The 24,658-nt window shown below is 35.6% G+C and overlaps 1 protein-coding gene and 1 non-coding gene across 5 annotated transcripts in view; both read left to right on the forward strand.

Moving 5' to 3' along the window:
• The window catches only part of Shal (Potassium voltage-gated channel protein Shal), a 304,860-nt gene that overhangs the window by 113,572 nt on the left and 166,630 nt on the right, over window positions 1-24,658 (forward strand). The window lies entirely within an intron of this gene.
• Window positions 11,920-12,026, forward strand: LOC150100604 (U6 spliceosomal RNA). The gene has a single exon (XR_016549210.1). It is a non-coding gene; the product is annotated as a U6 spliceosomal RNA (small nuclear RNA).

Genomic DNA, 24,658 nt, shown 5'->3' on the forward strand with positions numbered 1-24,658 from the left:
AATTTATATAATTTTTAGGTGTGGAAGTATCTGTATTGACAAGAAGAAGCGAAACCTTTCTTCATAGTATTGAATAAGCCGTTTAATAAGTGGATTAATGAATCAATTTTTATTTATTTATTTGTTATTTTTTATTTATGAAGGGCTATTTTAGTGCTATTTATTACTTACTGCATTGTATAAATTTCGTGCTGTTATATCTAAGATGTCCTTTTTCTTGTGGCACTAACTATTGTATACTTTGTTAGAACTCTCTCTTTTCTACGCGGTTTAGCGCCATACTGAACTAAGCGGTATAAAAATATGATATAATATTGGGTATCGCGTAATGTTCGTTTGTCAAACTTTTCATTTTTTGCGGATTGGATCTAGCATTATGCCGTAGATACTTTTTCTTTTTCGTTTATAACATGTCCAGCTATAAGAGAGACTTATATTTTATATAAGAGAGACCTCTCTGTTCGATGTGCAAAAATTAGATAGCTTTGCAGACAGAGATGACATTTCTGATCAATAGTTCTAGCTTAAGGATAGTAAAACCTTAACCTTAGTGGATATTAAAGAATATGCAATACATCTCGAATTCAGTCTGCATCCAAGTATGGTCAGAAAGGCACTTTTATTTTTATATTATTCGGATCTGGCTGTTTAGTTCATTGTTTAAGATGTTCCTCAAGTATAAACAATCATAGTAATCAAAACCAAGTTAGCACTTTATTTATAAATTGGAAGGAATAATAATAATAAGAAGAAACATCCTTTTAAAGAATGGTTTTATTAGATTCTAAAATAATTACATGATTATCTGTGATGATGGATGATTTTCATCTTTCTGATGCGGGTCTCTTTGTTACGGTAAAGCAGTAGCAAAAAATCAAGAAAGTTTGATCTCCAACACATGTTCTACTTTATTTAGTTCATACTTATCTGTAGTACTAATGTATTACACTGGTGTTCAAAACCTAAGAACGAACACTATTTCTGAGGATTACAACCGCAAATTCAGACGAATCAGCTTGTAGCAATTTGTATACTGACGATTTCGAGAAGAAAGCGGGTACACTTTAAAATTTTCAAATCGCGCACAAAGGGGTCACGTGGTATCACAACAGGATAAAAGTCAAAAGGCTGCATTAAGCGAATTGTATTTGAAAGAAGCTCTTTTCGTGAAAGAATAAAGTTGCAAACTTGAATGTCTTGTAATGTCTCAAAGACATCATTTAGATGATTTTACTCTGGGAAGAATTATTAAAAAGCTTGAAGAAGGCCGCAGAATTACTGATATTGCCTGAGAATGTGGAAACTTATATAGCGTTGTATCCAGCTCTGGGTTTTAAGTCAATGGAATGTGTTCCAGATATTTGCTAAGAGGTCGCCCTCGCTCTTCCAAGGAGCATGAAGACCGATTTTTTATTTATAACAACAAAACATAATCGACGCACCTTTGAAGGTCAGCTTGTAAATCGGCTCCATTCAAGCACAGGTACGCGGATATCTCGACAAACTGTAGCAAGACGTCTGCTACAAGTAGGCCTATAAATTGCTTCCCTTTATCCACAGCTCATTATAGATCATGTTTTCAGTGGTGTTGTATCCATAAAAATTGGACAAGACACCAATGGGCTAATGTACTCTTTACAGTGAGAGTACTCTTTTAGTCTTCCTCCAATTCTAGACGCACTTGATCTGGTGTGAAATTGGTATTGCTTACCATCGCGAGAATGTTCTCCAGAGGTACTGGGGTCATAGTGTGTGAATGCATTATGCTTAATGGACGCACCGAACTACACGTTCTAGAAAAAGGACCTGTCTGTTAAACGATATTGCAACGAAGTTCTTCAACGTCATGTTCGATTGTTTCGTGATGCTGTAGGCGAAGAATTCATTTATAGGCATGAAAATGCCACACCGCATCGAGCAGTTGAGATACTTCTGTAGACCGAGGATATTAATCGAATCGAGGGGCCAGCACGCCCCCAAGATCTCAACCCACACATTTGTGATGCAATTGGGAGAGGCATTACTACTCGAAATTCCCCTCCAGAAAACAAACGAGGCCTTATCCTTGCTCTGATGGAGAAGTGGGACAGTTTGCCTCAAGAACTCCTGAATCACTTGGTGACGTTCTGAGAGCTGCGAACAGACAAGACAGAGCACACACACACACACACACACACACACACACACACACACACACACACACACACACACACACACACACACACACACACACACACACACACACACACACACACACACACACACACACACGCGCGCGCGCGCCAAGAGATTAATGTACATAAATTACGTGGCTCCTGATAATAATTACCTTTGCCATAATTCAAATAACTAGTATCAGGTAGGCAATATATTTTTGGGCTGAAGTTGTTTAAATTCAGGCTGTTATGATATATATACAGGTAAAAATGCAGTTCGTCCTTAGCTTTTGGACACCAATATACTGTGTATATATTGCATACGTTTCAGAATTTTGTAGGTGTGAGACTGCCAATAATAGCTTAGTGTATGTATAAACATAAAGCAGAGCCCAATAGGTTAAAAAATGGCTACTACAATATAAAATAAAAATAAACCTTATATAGTACACACACACACACACACACACACACACACACACACACACACACACACACACACACACACACACACACACACACACACACACACACACACACACACACACACACACACACACAATGTTATATAGGAAAAGCCTGAATTTAAACTTCAACCCAAAATATATTGCATACCAGATACTAAATATTGCCTACCAGATACTAGTTATTTGAATTATGACAAAGGCAATTAATATCTGGATCCACGTAATTTATGTCCATTAATCGCTTGGCTTGTATGTGTGCTCTGTTGTCTGTTTTGTGAAAGTGAAATCCGGATTTAGAGAAAGAGAGAGAGAGAGAGAGAGAGAGAGAGATAAACTCTGCGACCTCTGCATGAGACTGGCTGACAAATATTCAAAAGTTTTACTGTTCTTGATATTCAAACTTAGGTCTTCAAAAATGTCGAAGGACACATATCACATCCACTTCTTGACTACATTATGGAGTTGCTTTACCGGATGAGGAAACTGAATGAAATGACAGACATCATTAACCCTCGTAGGCTTAGTTGCTTTAGCGTAATCATAAAACAAACAAACAACAACAAAATAAAAAATAAAAAACTAATGCACGCGCTCGCAACGCACTCACCTACTCCATGCTCGTATCCCCGAACACTTCATGAATGTTCAAGAATTCGATCTAGGAACAACAGTTTAACATACTTCTGTGCTCGTTCGTGACAAATTATGTTTGATAATTAGTTTCTCAAAGTGTACACTGTGAAACTATCAAAAAAAAACTATCACTGTGAAACAAAGATGTCCTTGATTGCAGGAACACTTGCACTTTATTCGATTAGGGAATATTCACCTGGATGACAAATTTCGGCTGCAGCTTGATGTACTACTGCAAATTTGGAATGTTCTTTCTGCTCAAAATGTAGAAAACAATGTAAACAAATCCCAGAGCGAAAACAAAACCGACAATAGTGCAATGCAGTAAAAGTGTCTACTAATCTTCATCGCAGAAAAATAGACTTATCTTCATGCTAGTTATTTATCGATTAGTCGCGCCATGTTTCTTAAATTCTTCTTTATCCCTCTAGGCACATTTTTAATCGACGAATTTTGCATTGTTTTATCATTAATAGTTAATGACAATAGCGAGCGCGTGGATTATTATTAGTAAATATTAGTACGAACCAGCCTGGCTAGCCGAGTGGCTAGCGTATCCGCTCCCCAGCCAGGGTTCGAATCCCACCGTGGGCATAGATGTTTGTGATTGTCTGTGAAAATACTAGTGGTGGTCGGCAATAGATGGCGTTGGTGTAGTTGCGGTCAGTTTGTGGAAACAGATTTGGTAGATGCCCTCCCTCGATGAATTTTTGACTCCTGGAGGTGACAAATAATAACAATGACTATGCTATCGAATTATTACTTGTTAATATCAGCAGCAGAAATTTCCAGTATTTTTTTCAAAATTCTGATATGAAGTTAAGAAGTTCGAAATTAACTCTATTGGTCGCCTTTATTGCCATTTGTTTCACCGAATCGTTTTAGATAATATCTTCAACTTCTCCTTGCAGAGCTGCTTTGAAAATGATATCATTTGGATTGACAAAATTTGCCTCTCGCTATTAGACATCGTATCATGCAGCTTTTTCAGATTAGCGTTCTATATATTGAGAAAATATCTGTTGTCTATACTAATCAACGTACAAAAGAAATCTTCGTCTGAGACAAAATTAACAGCACTACTATTCGATATCCAATATACCCTATATATATATATAGGGTATATTGGATATCGAATAGTAGTGCTGTTAATTTTGTCTCAGACGAAGATTTCTTTTGTACGTGTGACCATAACTTAATTTTCGGCTACGCCAGCACCTAAATTTCCCCTATCGGAGACTTTTGGTACTAAATCTTTTTTTTTTTTCTGAAACCAACTCCTCATGCCTTCAATTCAAAAGTCTCAATATGAAATTTAGTCTCATTCCATTTATTGGTTTTAGCTACAGATGCCTTCAAAGAGGGAAAGCTATTTTATGGCCACTCTGTATATATATATATATATATATATATATATATCGCTCCCACACATGACAGGACGCAAAGTATAGCCGGCTAATGCCGTGCGTGCGTGTGTGTGTGTGTGTGTGTGTGTGTGTGTGTGTGTGTGTGTGTGTGTGTGTGTGTGTGTGTGTGCGCGTGTGTGTGTGTGTGTGTGTGTGGGTGGGTGGGTGGGTGTGGGTGGGTGGATGAGTGGATAGCAGTCAAGAGAAAAGTAATATGCTGATAACATTTTATATCAGACATACATATAAATATTTGGGGAAAATATGGAGAAAAGAGCAAAGTTAATAATAATGGCACATACTTGGATTTCTGCTCAGGACATGGACTGGTTATTATTAACACCATGTTCCAACATACAAATGTGTACAAATTCACATAGAGAGAAGAGGCAAGGAATAAGAAAGCCTCATTGACTATGTTATTGTTGATACTGATGTTTGCTCTCTTGTGTAGGACACCAGAGTATACAGAGGATTTGAACTTGGAAGTGATCACTATTTAGTCTTGAGCAGGATAAAATTGAATTTCATATTGAAAAGAATGACATGTAAGAAAGTTTTAAAGCGAATAAAAGTTGAGCAGCTCTCAGATGTGAACTGTAGACTAAAATACATAAAAATTATTGAAGAAAAAATGAAAGAGCTTGAGAACAGGAACCAAATTCTTGGAGATTCAGTGCCAAGTCCTGAAGAAAACATTGATTGATTCAGCTAGAGAGGCATGTGTTCAGGTTGTGTGCAAGGATAGAGAAATCAGAACTCCATGGTGGACATAGGAAGTTAAGAAGGCAGTGAAGGAAAAGAAGAAAGCATATCAAAAGTCCCTGGCAAATAAGTCAGCTTGTGATCTTAGAGAGTAATTACTTCGAAAAATTGCTAAATGAAACAATCATTGACAGCACAGTAGTAAAAAAACTAAACAGGCATGTAGTCAGGAATACTTATCCATACTTGAAGGAAAAAGCCATCAAAGTCCTGAAATGTGGAAAGGCAGCAGTAGTAGATGATATTCGACTAGAAATGCTCAAGTATGGAGGTATAAAAGTCTTGCAGTGGCTGCATTGCATTGTTCAGAAGGCCTGGACATAGGGACAAATTACACATGATTGTAGTAGAGCTCATAGTACCCATATATAAAAAGGGATATGAAACTGAATGTCAGAATTACAGAAGTATTTTTATTGAGTGTTCCTGGTAAGATTTACGCAAGTATACTTTAGAAACGTTGAGATGGATTGTGGGAGAAAAGCTTGGTGAAGAACAAGCTGGATTCAGGCCAAATAGAGGCTGTCAGGATCAGATCTTCACTTTACGACAAATAGTCGAGAAAGAATGGGAATATAACAGAGATCTGTATTTAAGTATTGTAGATTTGGAAAAGGCATATGACAAGGTGCCAAGAGAGAAGTTATTCAATACGCTGCGGTTATATGGTGTCGATGGGGCATTATATCAAGCAATACTTAGTCTTTATTTGAGTTGTAAGTCAGCAGTTAGAATTGAAGGAAGTACAGGAAGATGGTTTAATGTTAAATCTGGTGTGAGACAAGGATGTACATTATCCCCTCTGTTATTCATTATCTATATGGATCACGTTATGAAGGAAAGTGGTATTAAACCTGATATCAAAATTGCAGATGTTAATCTCAGCTCTTTGCTTTATGCGCATGTTGTTATACTTCTAATTAAATCTACTACAAGTCTGTAAGGTTCCCTGACTAAATTGAATAACTGTTGTAAAAGATATGGTATGAAGGTGAGCAATAACAAGACAAAGACAATGAAAATAGGCAGAAATATTGAAAATATCAACTGAATTATGACTGGAGAACCTATAGAACAACTAACACATTTCAGCTACTTAGGTACGATTTTTAGTGAAGATGATAATTTAAGTATGGAAATAGACAACAGAATCAACAAAGCTGGTATGGTAGGAAGTCAACTGAATAAATTTATATGGAATAAGAAAGAAATTAGTCAAAACACTAAATTAGCTGTATACAAGACAAGGTTCAAACCAGTTTTAACTTATGGATCTGAGAACTGTGTCAGAAACAAAACACTTGACCAAAGACTAGAGACTGCAGATATGAGAGTCCTAAGAATGATTAGGGGTATGAACTGATGGCATCAATGGCATTGCCACATTAAAAACGAGGATATTAGGAAAGAACTTGTTATTGTCAGCATCCAGGAATGCATTAGCAGAGCTAATCTCAGGTGGTATGACCACTTAAACAGAATGAGAGAAGAAGGATTGGCAAAAGAATTGTTCTCTGCCAGGTTGGCAGGAAAACGCCCCAGAGGAAAACCAAAATATAGTTGGATAGATATGGTAAAAAATTCCTTAGAAGATAGAAATATAAGATCTGATAATTTTTGAGTCTTTACAGATAACAGATTGATTTGGAGGAAAATTGTAGATATGAAGTTAGTAATGATGTTAATTTTTCATGTAGTACTATCATGTCCTGTACACCCCTTGAGGGTACATGTCAAGAATTTGATGATGATATTTTTGAAGAGCTGGAGGTTGTAGTCTTTGGGAACACATGGGGGGGGATGGCCACAGAACGGAATGAAAGTTGAATGCGAGTACAAGGTTCGTTGAGCTAGCATCTGGTTGATGCTCATGTTGCTGTAGGTTGGGCCGTTCTGTGAACTGCGCTAATGGAAATATCTGTAGAGGAGACACACTGCAAAAACTTACCTTTTGTGAGACAGTGGGTTTACAAGATAGATAGATAGTGAGAGAGAGAAACCTGCATTGACGACTTTCATCATCTATCATTATCCATCCAAGGCGAGAAAGTACTCTTTCTTTTCATTTGTAGGAGAGAGTATTATAATTATGTAGCATCAGGCCAAGTCTATATTAACCATTACTCGCTTTTTGCAAGTCAATGAGATCTAACATGACAGGAGATCCATAATAGGCTGCCTTTATCTCGTCTTTATCTCTTCGCAGTGAAGAAAGCCTGTGTAAATATATATATATATATATATATATATATATAATGCGATTGATAGCATTCAAATACTAACATAATCCCGATCGTTAGCACACATGACCCCTGTTATTCTTTATGACGTAACTTACTGTAATTTATTACTTATTCTTTACTAATTGCTTACTTCTTTCATGCGCGTTGTATTACATTCCAGTTGTTTTAAAACAATATATTAGGCTTTAGAACGCTCGCTAAATACTATGTTAGTATGCCGATCATTTGTCTCAGATAAATCACTCCCCCCCACACACAGGGCAGTTGTTTTTGCATTCCACTTGTCTTTGGGATCGCTCGTAACCAACGTTCAGATTTTAGTGGAAGTGATGGAAGAGTGTATGTAATTTAGCAATCTCACCTTGACTTGGATACCTTTGTCTGTTAAATGTATCTTTGCTTAATGAACACTAGTCCAGAGTTGGATGAGTGTAAAGAACAACTTTAACAATTAAAGATTTTATGCGTACTGTGTTTGAATTACTAGATTAAGCGGAGTATCTTATTTATTAATAGGATTCCTTATATCGATTTAAACATTTTAAAGCCTTATACGGCTTAAACATTTTCTTATTTTTTCACGTTTATAACAACTGTACAAATACAAAGTTTTTATCATTATATTTTATCTTTACTTATTTTTATTGTAGTTTTGCATAACATGCGCAGTTACATTTTTAAAGGCAGTTCGATGACTTAATATTTAGCAAATGTTATAAACACTTTGCAGTGTTTATGACAAAAGTTAAAGGAAAAATTACTTATTTGTCAGTATTTGATAGTCTCTAGTTCAAAAGCCGCCCGGGTAGATACATACAAAAATATTGAACTGTGAATAAACTAAGAACGACGTTTCCAATGCATCAGTGACAATGCTTTCAAGAGTGACACAAAAGGATGTAAAAAAAAAGTATTTTCCACCCACTTCTCCTGCCCTGTGCAAACCAAGAATAGCAACTCAACCGCTAGCGAACTATAAAGTGAAATGAGCATTGCAAGAGAGCCAACAATCTAATGCTCCATTGTACATGGGAGCTTAACCTACCGTGACAAAGTGGCACTGACATAGATTCATTACCAGTGAAAGTAGTCGCACACATTCACATATACTGTATGCGTACAACTATCCTTTAAATAAACTAAAGAAAATATATTTATTTCACGTCAGTTTCAGAAATATTATTATATGTGTAATATGTGTGAAATAATGAAAGTCCTAATTGAATACGTGATATGTTAATAAAATGTTCACTTTCACTAACATGGAATCAAGTAATATCTGTTGGCTGTAAATACGTCTTCAGAGTAGTGCAAAGTAGGTCGAGCATTCTCTTTAAATTTAGTAATTATCACAATCATAATGTCATTCTGATGATAGTGTTGAGGTAACAAGATAAACTATTTGTTAATAAACATATTTTAAAACACTAAAGGCAAAAATTTCCAAATGTCATTGAAGAATATACGATGTTTATCATTAAAAACTGGAGTTTCTTTTTATATAATATTTAAACGCGATGAAAAGAAATGAAGAGGTTTAAAGAATCTTGGCAGGAGTTACAAAAGCATCTTTTAGGACTCTGGAAAAATTAGACATCAGATCATGACAGATATAATTAAGTATTTAATTTTTTATTTTCGCTTACTTGAATGTTGTTTATAGAGAAATAAAAAAAATATAAAACTGACACTCTTCTGGAAACTATATACTTCACTAGTTCAGCATGCTGGATAATTGGCATATTAATCACTTTGGATGTGAAACTACTTGCAGAGAGGCAATCCGTCAATGTACCCCTTCCCCCAAATGATATGGAAGGAGAAGACTTATGCGCACAAGCGCGAGCTAGCGAGCGTGTGTTTCAAGAAAAATGTTTGTGTGGGGAGCTTTCGATTTGGTGGTTTTTAACAGCAGCAGCAGCAGCAGCAGTAACTGCAGGTATGTTCAAGTGAGAACGATATCGATGGTATCTATGGTGTTCCTTGCTTGGAAACAACCGAGAAAAGCTTACAGTACTACTGCGAATAATTCTAAAAAAATGACAAAGATGGCAATATCTTAAAATGAGATGAATGAGATGAATGAGAGAAACCATTAATGTATTCGTCGAATTATTCCCGCAAACAGTCAAACTCCAGCAAAAGGATTTCCTGACAGTACAAAGTGTCGATTTCAAGAAGATAAATGTGTGCATTTCGGAAAATCCTCATCTTTGGAAAACGAAAAACTTCCAACTGCGCTGTAGACCAATGACACAAAATTATATCGCATGGAAATTAATGGTGAACGAAAAATCAAAATTCTTGGAAATACTTGTATTCGAATTCATTTAGAATGTAAAGAACATTTTTAAGATATTTTTGTTTGAAGGTGAGTTAGCTGATCAGTGTATTATGATAGTAGTGAAAACATCCCAGGCATATCTCTTATCCTCAACGAATTAAAATGAAGATTTTTAGCTCGTTGGATAATATCGGAGTTATCATTATAACAACTAGGATGTTATCTAACGAGCAAAAAATCTTCAAGAATTATCCGAATATTATAACAGTGAGCTGCAGCACAATATTTGGTCAGCACATACCCTGATCAAAATTCTACTGAATGTATGCAAGATATTTTGAAAAGGCGCATAAAACTGATTTACTGTAATCAGTTTTAGAACCAATTGACCAATTCAGTATCTCACACGCCAGATATTGTCGAAAGATTGATCTCAGATGTACTGTCGTTTGTCTGCATGTACTGTGATCACTTTTCACGTTTATGACGATTTTAGGAGTAGTTTAAAAGTTGGAAGTAGTCAAGCTTGTTATTGGCCAAATTTTATGCTTATATACGCATATATTCTCAGATAAACAAGCAGTCGAAATCCCCAAATCCTAACATTCAGCAATGTTATTCCTGATATTCAGCAATGTTCCTAACGTTTTCAGTGATGCATTTCTAACAGGTTTACCATTTGTAGACATACTCTAATATTTGTGTACTATACTGTGATTTTGTAAGGTATACATTTTTCTCATACTTGGAAATATTGATATTGTTGTTGAAGTTTTAGATTTCTCTCTCTCTCTCTCTCTCTCTCTTCCCCCCCCCCCCCACTGCGGTAAGCCTGTTCTATAAGAAATGCACATTTCGATATCAGTTCCATCAGCGCTTTATATCCCACTTTCAAGATAAATGATCTTAAAATAAAAGAAGAAGCAAACTTTTCAACTGCAGTTTTTGTTGTAATAACTTCGGTTCCTTTTTTGTCCATCCACTCAGATGATATCAGCACATTAACACCAACTAAAAGTATAACAACTTGGAATCGTGCCAAAGAAAAATGATTTTCGCAAGAAGCTGTTTCGTTATTCTCACGAGTAGGTATGATTCCTTGCTTCCAGAAAGGATTAACAACTTTTTTTCTTATTTTAATAATGAAGTCCTTGAGTATGCATCAACCACAATTTGTGCTTGGTCCAAGTAAAAGAATTTTGCAAAATGCACCAAGACAACTTTTATTTAATATGTCATACGAAAATCGCAAACCTTGAATTAGAAATTACATAGTTTCACATCTTTCTCTCTTCTGTGCGTTACGGTAATGTTGATAGCCACATCACGCTGTGACTTTGTACTCTTTGTTCATTACGAGTAGCGAGTAGCTGCAGCATTTACTTCCAATCTACACAAACTGCATTTGCAAGGATTGCAACTATTCCCAGATTCTTACGAAAGGAAAGGGCGAGCCAGCTTAAGATTGGAGTATAAATTTCTTTAATGTAAAGCAAGCCGTTTCTAACCTCACAACATAATTACTGCAGAAATAATAAGCATTCCAAATAGTGGTGATGTAGGTTATAGGGAAACCATAGTGTCATCAGTGACGTCTGTGGTATCTTTGAACTTCATTGTTAAAAGTAATTACACCATACGCCTATAATTTCATATTTTATTTGTTTTATTAATTGTATTTTTGTCTGAAGATTATCGTTTCGTATACTGCTCTCCGTTCTTTCTGAAATGTCATATTTTATGTTTTATCGAATAGGCGCATAATTTGTAGGCAGCTTTGTTATAGTAACATTATATTATGTTATTTTAATATAATATAATATAATATTATTATATAATATACATAATATATTATACCATTAAATATACAATTATACAATTAATATATATAATAATATATAATATAATAATAATATAATAATATTATATTATGTTATAGTAATATTATATTACATTATATTAATTGTACTTGCTTCGGCAGTACATATACTAAAATTGGAACGATACAGAGAAGATTAGCATTGCCTCTGCGCAAGGATGACACGCAAAATCGTGAAGCGTTCCACATTTTTAAGCGCCTCCGTAGCGCAATTGGAAGAGCGGCGGTACATTGCGCCCTTCGATTGGAAAAGGCCTAAGTTCGATTCTCGTCGCGACGAGGAGGAATCTTTATGTGGATTTTTTCAATCGAAGGTGAGATAGCAGAGTTTTTCATCCCACATACAGACAAATCGGCCCTTCAGAACACACGCAATTTACAGACAAAAAAATACTAGTTGTGGTGGTGATGTTGGGCGGTTGATGGAGATGATTGGTAGAGGTTCGGTGTAGTGGTGGAAACAGTTGTATAGTAGGTGTCCTCCCGCGATGAGTCTTCGGACTCCTTGAAGGTGTCACGAATAATAATAATAATAATATGTAATAATAATAATAATAATATTATTATTAAAACAACGCTTGCAACTAATCTCGAATTCTTCACATAATACAGATTAGTCATATTTACAATATTTTTATTGTATGTGTGTGTGTGTGGATGTTAATGAGAGAGAGAGAGAGAGAGAGAGAGAGATTCATATCCGTTCTCACAGCTTCCGAAAAAGCATCTTCATTTTAACTGGTAATTGAGTATCCAAAGTTAGCATTGTGGCGAAGATAAGTTATAAATGTTCATTTTAGTCCCTTATTGTGTATTTCCTATACGACATCATATAATTTTCTGTCTCATTAGTATCATTAAATGAGTACCTTATCCGGGATTCAAGTAATTCGTGAGTACAAATAATTCGTTTCGAGCTGCAATGGCGAAACGGAGCTGGAATAGTACACCGGTTTCAAGGTTACCAAATGCAGGTCACATGGCAATAGTCGGAATGTAAGTATAAGTAGCTGTCAACATCGAGCCTGCACATGTTGATGCTATAATTAGCACAATACTTGCTACAAAACAAGCAATTGTAAATGCGGTCACACGCTGATGCATGCATAAATGCGTATTCTTAGACAGGTAAGATTCTTACAAAAAAAAAAAAAAAAAAAGAAAAGAAATTCAATACAAACTCTGGATATCAAATCAGTCATATGATCGACTGATTCGATGTGAGGAATTTTCTGAGAATTTTAACTTTAAGAAACTATAGAACTACTTTATATTTTTTAATTTATTTTTCAAGTTTGCTAGCGGTTGGAATTTCTTTGAGGAAATTCTGTCCTCTATTTAATCAAAACGCTTAAAATAAAGGGAAGAAAATCTACAGAGAATTAATGTCTTATCCATATTCTTAGTCATGAATGTAAACCATCTTTCGATTGTTGAAAATGGTGCCATCAAATCGAATATATTCTGTGCGTGTACACACACTGATCACACGGAATTCAAGCTTCGGCTGAATCCTGAAAACCGTCAAATAAAACGTCTTCAAATCACGTATTATTTTATTCGTTTCTTTCCTGACTTAGAATACAAGAGTATGTAGCTTTCTTAATGGCGTATGTGCCAACAAGCTGAATTATTTTCACTTCAAAAATGAAATTAACTGCTTTTTAAAATAGAACTTTAAATTTCTGGGGATTATTCCTAAGATATTTGAACTTTATTAATGGGAAATTCTTTTTCTTATAACTTGTTATTCTGCTGATTTTTATTATGATACATTTCTGATCCTATTTGGTTATTGATAAAAATATCGATTTCAACTCGACCTTCGCTCACATTAGAGACTTGAAATCACAAGACATTTGAATCATTTTTTTACCACATGCAGTTGATTTAAGTTAAACTAGAATCAAGGCACCATCTTTCTTTCTATCTTTTCCATATTACAGTGTGAAAATGATAAAGGACATTGAATGTAAAAATGGAGCTTCGCTATTTCAAATGATCAACCAAGCATGCTACAAAAAAAAACGATTCACTGAGAATTTAATGCCTGCATTGTTTATTAAATGAACAACAGCAAATTTCTGATATATGTCTTTGGTATTAGAGACGTGCAGAAGTAAAATATATTCGAACATCTCTCGAAGCTCGAATCTAAGTAATGAGATACCGTCCGCGCGGTTAGCCTAGTGGCTGTGCGTTTCGCAACCACATGACTGGCGAAGGAGTGTCCCAGGTTCGATTCCCGTCGAAGACGTGAGGAATTTGAGGATCTACCACACCCAAGTTAGCCGGTCTTGAGCGCGGAAAGTAGGGTTTTTTCCCGCCAGTTTATCTGGCGTTTTTCATCCCGCAAACCAGTCTCGTGAACACACACGGATCTACAGCCATAAATACTTAATTCCCCCATGAGGGGGCTCAACTCGACCCAATAGGGACGGGAGAGGAAACTCCATACGAATAAGATACCAAGATTTTGTTACTTCCAAAAGCATGATTTTTTTTTTTTTTTTAGAAATTATCTTATTTACAAAAACGTATACAGGATGGTCCATAGGTCATGGAACATTCCGTAGAAAGGGCCCGTCTTTCTGATGCAACTGCATAAGTTTTTACCATCACCAGACTTTTTAAAATTAGTCATGAAAAAGAAAAACCACATTACACAAATGCCTTCAATTTTTGGCTTCACAAAGACGGGCCCTGTCTACCGAATGTTCCATGACTTATGGACTTCCCTCTGACTTATGGACCACCCTGTACTTGGAGTGCAGCCAAATCGAACACAAAGGTGTTTGGTAAAAATCGTGCTTCCGAGGGTTACTGATTTTCAGTTTCTTTTTACTTGTCAGATGCGTCACATGGATGAGTCGCTCAATATTACAATATCACAAAAGTCGAACACATTTCATTCCAATTGTGTTTCCAAATATCAAATATGACTAGCACGCACAGTAGGCGTGACAATTCGTTGTTTGGATGACATGGTGGATAGTATATTTCGTAGTGCTATCCTTATTTTAAGAGAGTAACTGAGATGAAATACATTTTTGGCTACACTACCTCATGACGTTTCGCCAACGTGATGTGAATCACATTTTTAAGAAAAACTGCAATATGTTTAATTAATTATGCTTTATAAATGATTCACACAAATCAGTTGCATTTACGAAATGAAATTTAATATCCTCAGCTTTTCCTTCTGGTAGAAGTGACTAGCTCTAGTGCATTGAAAATTTGATTTATTTCATTTGAAATTACACCATTTGGTTCAGTTTGCATTACACATGTAATTCACTTGGCATTACACATTTAGTTTATTTGAATTTAACCATTTAGTCCCTCTGCTTTATTTTCTGGTTTTTGAAAAGTACCAGGACTTGTTCATAAATTATTTAATGATATTTTTTAAATTTTTACCCATATTTCCCCATTTGTTATGAAATATACTGCCATATACGATATAATGAACTATCGGTCTGCTCCCACAAAAGCTGCAATTTTTCAATCACAAACGGCGTTCGTCCACCAAAAGTGTTTTTGGTGGACGAACCCTTATTGATACTACAGATATCATCTTTATCAGATTTGATTTTTATCTACAAGGATGTAGACTAAAAATCAGTAGGCCATTGAGAACAGAATGCCATTCGGAAATAGAGAATTTGAGTGGTTTATTTGAAACTAGATTAAAACAAATATTATTTTAAGCATGTCTTTCATTTAAAAAATGCTGCGAATTGCCGCACTGCGCTTTAATAGAAACTTCACTTTGCTGCTGCTCAATTAACGTTTGCTTACAACAGGCTATATTAATTTCAAAACACGTACTCACAATGAGAAGACACGAAAAATTAATTTAATATTAATTATAATTCCGTCTATCGAGATATGTATCCTATCTCTTTAGTGATGTAAATAAGAACAACTGGTGTTGAAAGCAAACAAAAGGATTACGTTTACAACAATCAGCTGCCAGCTCTAGTTTAAATGCTGCATGATAGATTGACGTCCTTATTCCTAATTCTTTTAAATGAATTAGTATTAAATAAATTTGTTTTTTATTTGTTTTAAATTATTTCACAAGGTTCTTAGACATTAAACTACATAATCATCTTGACATTTCCTGAAAGTGACGGCTGATTATTGAACGAATTAACTCTTCTGCTTGCTTTGAAATCCGCTTGCTCTTATTTACATCAATAATGAGATAGGATACACATCTCAATAACATATCAGTATCGTTTAAACTGTTTTGCTTCCCCCCCACTATGTGTTATAGTAAGTTATGTCTCAGTCACTGGTGAAATTCAAGTTATTAAGAAAAATGTATTATTTTCTGTTAATGCGAGCTATATTTCTATAGTAACATAATTCGCGAATTTATTTATTTTTTCTTTTAAAATTACTGAAACAATATATCGAAATATTGACTGGATCATCTCTGATTCAGATGAAGTAAAACTTAATATTCCACCTCCTAATCTTTCTGTTGGCTGCAAACAGTCTTTTGTATTTCTTACCACAGTCTCTAGAAAGTGTAAACATTTTATTTCATAAATAAACTCTCCACATGAGACAGTGCAGATGAAATTCTGGTTTGAATCTCTAAGATGAGCGTTGGTTTGGTTTGTGTGCATTACAGCCGAAGCAACATCCGCGCGGTTAGCCTAGTGGCTTCGCGCTTTGCAACCATATGCCTGGGGAAGGAGTGTCCTAGGTTCGATTGCCGTCAACGACGTGAGGAGCTCAAGGATCTTCCTCAGCCATAGCCAAGTTAGCCGGTCTTGGGCGTGGACAGCAGGGTTTTTTCCGCCAGTTTATCTGGTGTTTTTCATCCCGCAAGCAGGCAAACCGGTCCGAGGACACACACACACACACACGGATTACGGTCAGGAATACCGACCCAGCCATAGATCTGATTCGTCAACCTATGCCGGTTCCGGAGCCCGGATAAAAATTTGGGGGGAGGGGGGGGGGAGGGGACTAGATGGTACCGTGAACTCCCGTATAAAGAGGGAACACTTGTATCATCACACGGAATTTATTTATTTAGCCGAAGCAACTATGGCCATGAAGTCAGTATAATCTGTCTGTTAATTGTGTATATTTCTTGCTGATTTGATTATTTTAGGAAAAAACATACCACTTCTGTGCGAAATCGATTTACTAAACTTTAGTTGAAAAGTCCTTATGAAGGTTCGTTTAGAAAGGTTTTAAACCGAGATGGTTTCAACAAAAGCATATTGTGATTGTTTTCTCTGAGATACAAAAATTAATAAATAAAGTATTTTTCTGGAAAATCATCTGAACTTTTATTCTTAACAGACATAGATTTACGAGATGCAGATGATTCTACTCTAGATTGTATTATCCATTCTATGTGAATGCTTGGAATGAGTCTATCCCCATTCTTTTATAGAGTAAATGAAAAGTAAGTTTACTGAAGTAACAATTGTTAGATTTAAATGCAACTTGATTTAGATTTTTTCAACCAAAAGTTAGTTGTAAATGAAAGCAAAAGCGAATGATATCCATAACAATAATCTTAGCTTTTCTTTACAAGACTCTTGAATCTAAGAATAGTTTAAAACCACGGATCTGCGATTCTTTATCGGAAGAAGTTTATCATTCACGACTGAATATAGCTAGAATAACTTTGAAAAGAACTGGGTTTGAGTCAAGATTATAACGTGATATTTATAAGTTAAACTGAATGAAACAGAAAGATATATTGATTTTGTTTTGTCCTGAAATATCTCCTATTTTATTTCCTTCTAGCAAGTTCTATTTGTTTGACATTCAGATGTTCTTTAGAACTAAACAATTATGGTTTGATTTGCAGTTAATGTTATAACATTCAACTACTTTGAATGTAAATTGTTTCCTTCTTACTTTCAGTATCGAAGTTATGCGCCATAATACAGCCTTAGATGCCGGCATTTTAAGTTAACGTAAAACTGAATGCTATGTAAAGAATGACATTCATAACTTCGACCTTGGAGTTTTTGTATCTACCACACAGACACACACACACACACACACACACACACACCACGCACGCACACACACACACACACACACACACACACACACACACACACACACACACACACACACACACACACACACACACACACACACACACACACACACACACACACACACACACACACACACACACACACACACACACACACACACACACACACACACACACACAGGTTGTTTGGTAGTTGGAGAGCCAATATAAGAAGAGAAACATATCCTCTAATTTCTTCATTGTTTGTTTTGCGATGAGTCTGTCGATCGCAACGAGAAATCTTAAGATGGCATGTTTGTGTTATTTGAAGGTAGAAATTCCTACAGCCATTCTGCAGGAACATATTGCCAAGGAATTCGAATCTAGACAGACTCAAAGAGCATGAAATCAAAACGTTCATTTTCTTTATCGAATTACAATTCCTATTGTAATTGCATATTGTGGACACCACTGCTCTAAGCCTATACAGCAGTGGTGTCCACTAATGTTTACACAAGATCTATTTCTTCAATAAATATCCATCAGCGATCAGTTTTGTTCACTTAAATTATTTATTGCTTTATTTATTTATAGTTAAAATTTTAATTGTTTACCTAAGCATTTTCCTAAAGTAGAACCAAAATGGCGAGAAGAACTGCTAAGAAGTATAAGAAGCCGAATAATCCTTTAAATAAACAGTTTTTACGCAATATTATGACGTCTGAAAAAAAGACAAGTTATTGTCTTCAAGTTGGACACGAACTGATTTAATTTCTGCTTAAAAGCATTTACAGAATTTATCATGTGAATAACTGTTTTATCTTGACTTTGCAGTTCCAAAGGTAATTCGTTTCGTTTGGCAATAATATTTATCAGAAATGCTAAATCTAATAACCAAATATCATCTTCCAACTGCTTGTAATCATCACTCCTTGCGGCAGGAAATTGCTTATTATCACAAGTTAAATCCCTGAATCGCTGCAGAAATTGGCATATGCCAATATATATGAGTTTGCAATTCAAAATGCCCTTTGTTATCATTTTCTTCTACTTGCAATCTAAACAGCCGCCTTTACAGACTTTATTAATCTAATTGAATTTCAATCTTGAGAGCTTCATGAAAGTTCACGTTTAATATTTTAGCACTGGAAACTTGGTGTATTATACAGTGATAATATAAAGAGAACTGCGTTCTTGATGATTGTTGTTTTAAGTATATGATATATTCTTGGCGATCGACTTTATGGACATCACTGTTACAGGATCCACTAAAATACGCTGGTATTTTCATATCATTCCCACTCACGAAAAGTTGATATCCTATATGCTGTGTATACAGCTTGAAAACCAGCTGACAAAGTAAGGAAGAACATATCAGAAATAACACTAGAAACCTGAGGTGGTTAACAGCTCGTTCAAGATAACTGCTATCTTCACCCATTCCTGACTATGAAAAACCGATGCTAACAAGAATTCTGAAACTATTCACAATTGCTACATCGTTGCTATTTGCGAGACAAAGCATTTAAACATAAATCCAAGGTTTAATATTTCTGTTTTCTACAAAGAGATTATATATAGGCGGATATACTAATATGGGCTGGCCTGGCTTTCCAAGTGGTTAGCGTATCCGCTCTCCAGTCAAGAGGCTACGGGCTCGAATCCGCCTAGACATAGATGCTTGTGATTGTCTTCCACCTTCATACATTCATTCATACTAGTGAATAAACACTCTCCCAAGATGGACTGGGTCACCATGGGAGAAGTAGACCCAACCTTTCCGCAATGGGAGGCCTTCACCCTGTAGTGGATGGAAAAGATAGGCTGATGATGATCATCATCATACTAATATCGAGTGCAAAAGGTACATTATTTTCAGGAAGGATAGACAAGATAGAATCGGAGGAGTATGATCATGATATCGGATGATATGAATTCAGTTAAGGCTTAATATCACAATAATACTACAATCATATGATTGCAATATTAGTGAAAGTTTTCTATTTAGCAAGGAAGTTGAAGCTATCTGGGTAGAGGTGTAGTCTAACAAGATTAAATACATGGGTGAGATATTTAACGACCAAGCAGAAGCAGATTAATTTGCTGCTGACGATGAAATGTATCACTAAATAAAACTGATGGTTACTAATCGAGTAATATTCGCGGACTTGAATTATCCGCGCATGATTTCGTAGTGGTGAAATCTCATTAGAAGAATGGAGTCGGCTTTTTTTGAGCTATTGCGACAACTTCATTAAGTAATATTTGACAGAAGGAACTGGAGGTCAAAGAGCGTTAGATGTGATTATAGTGTCAGAGAAGGTTTCAGTTAAAGACGTGTCTGTTTTACCTCCAGTTCGTGTGAGTGATCATGCCGTACTTAAATTGGAGTGGTTAAGTGTATGGATGTTTCGTTCAGAAGAGGTTACATGCTGAATTACAAAGCAGAAAAATATGATCAACTGAGAAGAATATTAGATTTGATTCGATGGTATCTGTTGCTATATAGGAAAGATGTTGGTATTGCATAGAAAGTACTACAATATATAAATGATGCAGTACTGAAATGTGTCCTTAAAGGTTGATGAATTAATATGGTAGCAGTAAAATTGAAGTAGAGTCTTATTAATAAGAGATTCTTACGAAAGTGGATGTGGAAGGAATATCGTGAGCATCAAGATAACGCCAGTTATAAAAATTAAAATTATAAGGTGCAGGCCAGAAGTATTATTAGTATTGTACTGAAAGATTATTGTTATTATTATTATACGGACACCTCCATCGACTCCGATGACTCATTGTGGAAGACCCAATCTATCCACAGAATCTATCATACCTCTCCTTGAACCCATTAACAGTAAAAACACTAACAACTGACTGGCAACCCATTTTACTCATTCACCACTCTCCAAGCAAACAATCTAGTCCTCACATTCCTGCATCTGTCCTATAAAATCCTTTAAGTAACTAAAATGTTTCTATCATATCCCCTTTTTTTCTCCTATCAACCAACTTCTGCAATCCACAAATCTTCAATCTATCCTCATAGGGACATTCCACAGACCACTGACCATCTTGGTCACTCGCCTCCGAATCCTCTTCACTGCTTCCTAATCCCCAAGAAACTCAGGGGAGCAGACTTGAGCACAGTAATCCAGATGTGGGCGTATCAAGGCCTTATAAAGAAGAATAAGAACTTCCTTATCTCTACTTGTTAATGTGTTCTTCAATAATCAAGTAATCTTATGGGCTACCTTAGCAACCTTTGCAATATGTCCTCTAAACTTTAACTCTCTGTCTGCCACCACCCATAAAGCTCTGCCTTCTCTATTTCCTGGAATACAGTGCCATCAATGTGATACACGGCTTATAATAATCTATTTATTCCAAAATGCATAACTTTACATTTCTCCACATCAAACTGACACCCATTAAATTATGTCCATATTGACAGCCTATTTAAATCGTCCTGCAAGCTCTCAACATCGCCTTGATTAACTAATACTCTTATTAGTTAATCAAGGCGATAATTATCCTAATAATTTCGATTATTATTATTATAATGCGAAATTAGGATATGATTATCCTAATTTCGCATCATCAGCCAACAACTGAATATTTCGTTTCAGGTCCTTTCCTATATTATTTATGTAAAAATTAAACAGCATTGGTCCCATCACTGAACTTATGGCACACCACTGTTTTTGCCTTGATTCTGCCCCTCCATATACCACTTTTTAATATCTGTCCAGCAGCCACTCTCTTATCCACTTAACCATTGCCATATACATCCTTATTTGTTCTAATTTGTGTAACAGTATTCCTTGTGGTATTCTGTCAAATGATTTTGTAAAATGCAGCAAAATCATCATGTAGTCATTTCCTTTATCCATATTAGCTGTTACGCTATTATAAAAAATTAGTAAATTACTAAGGCATGACCGACCCTTCACAAAGTCATGTGAAGATGTGTGAGTATGACAAGAAACTGGTTTTGCAAGCCAAAGGCGAGGAGAAATTCTATCATTGAATGGTAGTTTTTGCAAGTAAAAGAGAGGATTAAGTGAAAGATTACCTCTACTATCAACATGGTATATGCAACATAGAGCTGAGTGCCATCTCTTTACTGGATAAAGCAACTCAGGTGTATGATGATGTACTATAACATAAGCTGAATAAGAATTTAGCAACAGGGATTGATGTACAGGTGTGAAAAGATTGTTCAGTTGAACCCTCTCTGCATTTACCCAGATAATATTTACCCCCTGTCTTGAGACTCAATAATTTGAGTCTCAAGACAGGGAAGATTCCTCAGGTGTGGAAAGAATGCATGATATTCCTATTGCACAGGGGTAGTGCAAATAATAATGTATACAACTATGAATCTATCAGTATCTCTGATATTGGTGATGAAGGTTTTTTCAAAGTTGGTCAGGAAATGGATTGACAGAGAATCTATACTTTGCAATGAACAGAATGGGTTTACTAAGAAAAGGTCATGTTTGAACAACTTGTTCACATTCTATAATAATGTTACCATTGAGTTGGACAAGAGGAGCGGATGCTCCATAATGCTTTTAGATTTTATTAAAGCTTTTGACAAAATATGCCATGAAAGATTGTTGCATAAATTGGAGAATGTGGGATTGCATTATAATATATTGGCATATGAGGATATGAGGATACTGACGTATGATATGACTGTAAAGTTTAAGATCACCAGTGGTATATGCAAGGGATCAGTCCTTGGTGCATTTTTATTTAATTCTTTTATTAATGACATTAGAAGATTCGAGAGGAGACTTACAGCTTTTTGCTTATGATGCCAGATAGGTTGGTTAATCATGAATGAACTGATGTGCAGTACAAGCAGAATGATATGAATAAGATGGAATTGTGGACATATGAAAATGTCTATCAGTTAAATGTAAGTTTAAAGTTATGCACTTTGATGTAATGAGATAACCAATGCTGCATTATATTATCAGAATTATACTAGAATCTTGATAAGGCTAGGAATCTTGGAGGCAATTTATTTTGCTTCTTGAACAAGGCTTTGATACGACCTTAATTGGACTACCATGTGCAGGTCTTGTCTTTTGGTTTCCGAGGTGATGCAGAAAGGATGCAAAGGAGCGTGTTTAAGATTATATCAGAACTGAATGCAGATGGAGAATTTGTGGACTGCAGACATCAAGAAACCGAAGAAAGGGGTGGGCGGGATGAGATAATAAAAATTTACAAAGTTCTGAAAGGATCATACAGGATACCAGTAGATGGAAGTTTTCATTTTATGAAAGGTCGTAAGCAGAAGAGGTCATCCGTGGACGTTGATAATAAATGTAGTGAAGAAAGGGAGGATAGCTAGATTTTTCTCTCACAGAGCGGTGTGTGATTCTAATCGCTTGCCTTTACGAGTAGTCAGCCTGAATGGATTCAAGAAAAGTGGATATATATATATATATATAACAACTTTCGTTTTCTTGCAACTCACGACACTTTGTAATTTTTTCAGTTTCTTTTTCGGCAATTCAGCTATCTCCTGGTACTGATATTTCGATAAACTGAACACCCTTGTTTTCACTTTTTTCAACCACTGTTATATCGTGTGTATTACATTCCAAGCTTTTGTCCGTCTGGATTTTGAAATCCCAGAGTATTTGAGTTTTTTCATTCTCAATCACCTTTTGGTAAACTTTATCTTTCCAATAGTCTTTTGATACTTTAAACCCGTATTTTTTACATAAATACCAGTGAATTATCTTAGCTATATTATCGTGCCTTTTACGGTACTCAATTTGTGCGATTTTGCTGCACCCATTTATAATGTAGTCTACCTTTTCTTCCTTCTCTTTGCAAAATCTACAGTTACTATCTTCTTGCATTTTTTTTGTATTTTTGCCTTCATAACATGGGTTTCAATGGCCTGTTCTTGTGCTGAAAAATTTACCGACTCTGTTTCTTTCTTTAATGCTTGCTTTCTCAACCATTGCCAGATCACGTTGCTGTCAGCACTGTCCTCTTTGTAAAGGTACTTTCCATGCAATCACTTATTTTTTCATTTTTCAGTTCTCACTTTTACTTGGTTGGTCTTGTACTCCATGGGTTTAAATAAACCCCTTTCCTTACTCAATAGTTATATTCATTACTCAATATATATATATATATATATATATATATATATATACATATACATACATATATATATATGTAGAAAGTAAAACCAGGTTTAAAATTGCTTTTAAACCAGGTAAAAACTGTAAAGCACATCTCACTAAGAGATGTATACTGCAATACATTATGGGTGGGGTCACTACCCAGACCGGTTTCAACCTTTTTTGAGGTCTCCTCTGTGAGTAGCTAGACCCTAAATACCAAGGATTTAGTAATACAGAGCCTTATCAACTTTACCTATACAAGTTGCAAACTTGTATAGGTAAAGTATAGGTAATTCAGGCGCAAACCTAACTGTCTGCTTACTTGGGATTAGGAGTAAAATAACCAAGTTTATAAAATTACTTGATAGCCCTAGTATACATTAGTCCCAAGGTAAAAGACTTATTTACATCTATATTACCTCCAGAGATTCTTATTCAAAATAAAAACACCTTGCTACAACTTATATAGGTAAAGTTGATAGGGCTCTATATTACTAAAACCTTGGTATTTAGGGTCTACCTACTCACTGATGAGACCCCAGTGAGGGTGGAAACCGGTGCGAGGTGGATCTGGCTTTGAGAGGCTCCACTTGGAGGTAGGTTTTTGTCTGTTTCTGTTTGGGACCACCGCTGAGATTATGGCTC

Source organism: Typopeltis vanoorti, chromosome 12, assembly GCF_054136105.1.
Source record: "Typopeltis vanoorti isolate ZY-2024b chromosome 12, IOZ_Tvanoo_1.0, whole genome shotgun sequence".
NCBI classification, from domain to species: Eukaryota; Metazoa; Arthropoda; class Arachnida; order Uropygi; family Thelyphonidae; genus Typopeltis; species Typopeltis vanoorti.